The sequence below is a fragment of the Pinus tabuliformis genome, chromosome 5_2 (genome assembly GCF_031772625.1).
Source record: "Pinus tabuliformis cultivar Carrire ecotype Pingquan chromosome 5_2, CPIR1, whole genome shotgun sequence".
NCBI classification, from domain to species: domain Eukaryota; kingdom Viridiplantae; phylum Streptophyta; class Pinopsida; order Pinales; family Pinaceae; genus Pinus; species Pinus tabuliformis.
In genome coordinates, this window is record NC_142306.1 from 303,173,354 (window position 1) to 303,179,106 (window position 5,753).

Here is a 5,753-nt window from a genome sequence, read left to right on the forward strand (position 1 = left end):
CTAACTTCTCTTCTATAGCAGCTCCTATGCATGCAGTGACAAGTGTGAAGCATGCTTTCCAATGGGGAGGCAAGCAAAAAAAAGCTTTCGAATCTTTGAAAGAGAAGATTAGTTCAGCTCCAGTCCTTACATTACCGGATTTGAGACAGCCATTTGAGATACAAACTGATGCTAGTGATTATGCTATGGGTGCAGTTCTTCTACAGCATGGTAAGCCTATTGCTTTTCTTTCTGAAACTTTTAATGGTGCCGTTGTAAATTATCCTACATATGATAAGGAGTTGTATGCGTTGGTACAAAGCGTCAAAAAGTGGAAACACTACTTGATGGGCAAAGAAACTGTTATACATACCGACCATCAGTCCTTACAGTACTTGCAATCACAAAGCAAGTTACAACAGTCACGACACTTCAGATGGATGGGCTTCTTGCAACAGTTCCATTTGGTAATAAGGTACAAGAAAGGTACTTTGAATAAGGTTGCTGATATGCTTTCAAGGCCTATTATTGGTGCTGTTACTTTACTTAAGAATGCTTCCATTGTACATGATAGTTACATAGAACAATATGCATCTGATGAAGACTTTAAAGATGCGTATGCTAACTTGAGTAAAGGGAATCATGTAGAGGAAAATGACTATCACATGCATAACAATTTGCTGTTTCATTTGGGCAAGTTGTGTATACCACAGGCGGAGAGGATAAATGTCATAAGAGAAGCTCATTCTTCTCTTATTGCTGGCCATTTTGGTGTGAGCAAAACAGTTGCACATCTACAGAGGTATTGCTATTGGCCTCGCATGGTAGATTCTGTTTCAAGGTTCATAAGAGGTTGTTCATTATGTGCTACAAGCAAGCCTAGCAACAGGAAGCTTGGTTTGTATACTCCTTTGTCGGTACCTTCTAGACCATGGGAGAGCATCTCTATGGATTTTGTAGGAGGTTTGCCAAAATCTAGAAAGCAGCATGATTATTTATATGTAGTAGTTGATCATTTCAGCAAAATGTGTATACTTATGCCTTGTAAGAAAACTATAACTGCTGAATTATTTTTTCATCATGTATGGATTCACTTTGGTTTGCCTATTTCCATTATTAGTGACAGGGATTCCATATTTGTGGGGAATTTTTGGTCCAACCTATGGGAGATGATGGACATAAAGTTGAAGAAAAGTACTGCTTTCCATCCGCAAACAGATGGACAAACCAAAGTTGTGAACAGAACCATTTTGCACCTCTTGAGAGGTTATTGCAGCAAGCATCCCAAGCTTTGGGATGAACATTTGCACTACATACAGCATGTTTACAATCGTGCCAAGCACTCTTCCACAAACACCTCACCGTTTGAAGCTTGTTTTGGTTACTTGCCAAAATCACCTCTTGATTTCATTCTTGAGAAAGATGTTGCCATTGAGGGACATAGTGATATTGACAAAGCTTGTTCATTCATTGAAAGAATTCAGCAAATACATCAGCAAATTCAAGAACAGCTTGAGAAGAGTCAAGGCAAGTACAAGGAAAGACACGACAAGCATAGAGTCGATCACAAGTTTCAAGAAGGAGATGAGGTATGGTTGTACATTAGTAAGGAAAGGATGCAAGGAGAAGGTAAAAAGCTGAAGCCTATTCGTAATGGTCCATTCAAAATCCTCAAGAAGGTTGGAAATAATGCTTTTCAATTAGATTTGCCTTCCTACATGCAAATGTATTCTGTTGTCAATGTGGAGAACTTACGTTTGTATGAACCTCCTTTGATTGTTGATCATGAAAATGCTGTTCAGCTACCATCTATAGAAGATTTCTCACCAGAATTCTTAGATGAGTTGAAAGAAGATACAATCCTTGACAGAAGGACACGCACTTCAAGGAGGGGCAGTGTAGATTATGTTCAGGTTGGTTTCAAAGGCAGCAAACCGAACAAGGCAAAGTGGATGGAGGTGGACAGAGTGAGGGAGCTGTACCCTCACCTCTTTAACAGGTAGTTGAAGGCTTTTGGGGTCCAAAAGCTTCCCAATGGGGAGGCGTGATCAGGTGCTCATGTCCTAAGTGTCGTAAAATGCTCAAAATTTAAAGTGCTTAGAACTGGTTCAAAGTTAAATGACTAGAAATTGCTCGTCTTCCCGATTCCGGCACCGCAAACGGTTCGAAAAATGGTCACCGTATGAGGAAGTTATGGAAAAAAGAAGAATTTGTCCATAACATTAGAAATTTTAATTTTTCAAAAAAAAATTAAAAAAGGAATATTCCGCCTGGCACAAAATCCGAGGCAAACACCAAACATTAAATGTAACTGCAGTTAAGTTGGCGGAATTTTGGCAGGAGTGCCAGATTTGGTGGACCCGCCATAATTGGCGGAGCTAAATGGAGTTAACTAAAGTTAGCTGGAGTTTTTCTAGGGGCAAACTAGAGAAACTTTAAATGGCCATAACTTTGGCTAGGAAAGTCGGTTTTGGACGAATTTTTTTTTTGATTTTGGGTATTTTCTACCTTGTGAAGCCATTGGTGTAGGTCTTACAGCCATCTAAGGTCATTTTCAGAGGTTTTGGAGCCGTGAAAGTTCTAGGAGCCACCAGGGCCCAGTTTTGTGAAGACTGTATAGGGTTGCAGGTATCCATTGGAGGTGATCCAATAGTCAATCCTGAAGGATTCAAGTGTTCTGAATCCATTTTTACCATCTATTTCTCCTGTAGATGCTTCTATTCAGCTGTATTTTCAATTTGAGCATTTAATAAAAACAAGGAGAAGCCCGGTTGGGAGCTTTGGACCCAGCAGACGTAGCCCTGGAGGGGGTGAACTGCTTTATCAACTTCTTTTGCATTTGTGGTTGATTTATTTTGTAGATAAAATTCGTTTTAATGTGTTAAACAGTAAAATGAAATAACTCTGCTATGCTTAAATGGGTCATGAACAGCTGCAAATTTCATGTGTTTTCTTTCTGCAAGACATGGAAATCTTTTAAACATGTTTAATTCTGAATTGAATACCTTGCAAACAAATTTCAAGTAGTTTCAAATTCAGATCAAGTTGGTATCAGAGCTCAGGGTTTTTGTGCAAAGATCTTCTAACTGTCTTGCAAAGTATTGATGCTTACCAGGTTGAAACTTAAAAGAGGGGAATGACAGTTGACTAGAGAACGAGAGAATCCTCAGTTAAGGAAGGCCAGAGAGCCATCACCTCCACCTTCAATTTCACCCTCAAGAGTCTCAGCAGAAGCTTCAAGGATGTCTGAACATGAAGGAGAAATTCCTACAGAGACAGATCCAAGAGAAGAAGAAAGAGTCTTCAGAAAGGATTTCTTGGACCTCACTGAAATGGTGAGGATATTGTACCAAGAAAGAAATGAGAAATTGGCTGGAGAAGGGTCCAAACATCCACATGAAAGAGAGGGCTCTTCAGGAGGTAAGAAGGATGATGATCATTCCAAGAAAGGACATGGAGGAAATGGTGATCCACCACCCCCATCTTCACATTCTTCCTCTTCATCCTCATCTTCTTCTGTTCATAAGCATAGATCCTCTGGAAAAAGTCCTTTTTTGAAGCTTGATGTAAAATTCGAATTACCTATGTTTAATGGTGAAGTGAATGCATAAAAGTTTGACAACTGGATTAGGCAGTTGGAAGTTTACTTGAGGATCCAAAATATGCATGATGATGCCACAAAGATTCAGTTGGCTTCTTTGAGAATGGATGGAGCAGCATTGGTCTGGTGGGAGGCCAAGACTAAAGAGGAGATCAAGAAATTTGGTAAGGTTACCTTAACATGGCCTGAATTTCTATTAGCCATTAAAAAACAGTTTTATCCTCTTGCTCACATGCAGAAGGCTATTATGAATTGGCAAAATTTCAGACAACTTAAGGGTCAGAGTGTCCAAGACTACACCCAAGAATTTAGGAGAAGAGCTCTCTTGTTAGGGGTAGATTTGCAGACTCAGGAAACCTTGCTGAAATACATTGGTGGCTTGCATAGCTACCTTAGACACACCATCTTGATGTTTAATCCTACTAGCATGGACGAGGTTTGTGTCCAAGCTACCCATTTAGAGGCAAGGGGAAAAAACACATTTGAAGAGGGTAGAAACAAGCCCCCCAAGGAGAAAAACAAAGAGAAAACCTCCAAGGGAAAGAGCAAAAAGAATGCATCTGTCAAACAGGAGAGTGAGAAAGTGATCTGTAAACACTGTTCTAAACCAAGCCATGAGGAGAAAAACTGTTGGAAATTATATCCTGAAAAAAGACCTCAATTTAACAAATCCAAAGGGAAACAGAAATTTGCTGCTACTACATCTACACCACAAGATTTAGGGGAAGATTCAGGTGATGAAACCAAAATTACAGCTATGGGTTTGAAAAACTTGAAGGGAAAAGAAGTTGAAACTCAAGCCAGCACTACTACCTCAAACTGCCATGTACAAGCTCCTAATGAGGAAGAAATAATTGAACTGTTTCATGTGAGGGTGATTTCAAAACATACTAAAATTGACACACTTTTTGATAGTGGGTCACAAGCAAACCTTATATCAGAGGACTTGGTCAAACAACTTAAACTTGAGACCGTTCCACATCCAAAGCCATATCCACTTGGATGGATTTGCAAGGATGCAAATTTACAAGTTTCAAGAAAGTGCACATTGCGCTTTGCAATTACTGCACATTTTATTGACACAGTTGAACTTGATGTGGTGCCTTTTGATATAGCACAAATTGTTTTGGGAAGTCCTTACTTGTTTGACAGGAAAGCTATCTTTCATCGCCATGAAAACAAATATCATCTGTTCAAAGATGACAAGGAGTTCATTGTTAGAGCTCATCGCAAGAAGACAAATATAGCGATGGTGAATGCAGGACATGTAAAAAGGCTGGTCAATTCAAGTAAGAATTTTGTTCTTCTTATGATTAAGCCCAAGGTTGATGTGAATCATGAGTCATTTGACAATTGTGATCCAAAACTTAAATCAAATCTGTATGATGTAGTTGATGCATATCATGAGATGTTTCAGGAGCCAACAGGTTTGCCTCCTAAGAGGGAGATTCAACATGAAATCCATTTGCATCCAGATTGTCCTCTTCCAAACATAGGCATGTACCGCATGTCTATTATGGAGAATGCTGAAATAAAGAAGCAAATCAAGGACTTGTTGGACAAGGGTTTCATAAGGCCAAGTACTTTGCCATGTGGGTCACCGATTGTATTGATTCCAAAGAAAGATGGCACTTGGCGTATGTGTGTTGATTTCAGGGCCTTGAACAAGATAACGGTAAAGAATCGTTACCCACTCCCAAGGATAGATGATTTGCTAGACCAGCTGAAAGATGCTCGATATTTCACTAAGCTAGACTTGCGCAGTGGATATCATCAAGTAAGAATTGAAGAAAGTGACATTTGGAAGACAACCTTTAAAACCAAACAAGGACTCTTTGAGTGGCTTGTGATGCCGTTTGGTTTGTGCAATGCACCTGCAACTTTCATGCGGGTAATGGATGATGTCTTGCGTCCTTTTCTTGATGATTTCGTTATTGCCTACTTAGATGACATCTTAATTTTCAGCAAGTCTAGAGAAGATCATGTCATGCATGTTAGAAAAGTACTTGATGTTTTGAAGAAGAATCAATTATTTCTTAAAATGTCAAAGTGTGAATTTGGAAAGACTTCTTTGGTTTATTTGGGACACATAGTAGGAGGAGGTGCTTTGAGAATTGATCCTGCTAAGATTGAGGCTATTGTGAAGTGGCCTACTCCCAAATCCATAACAGAG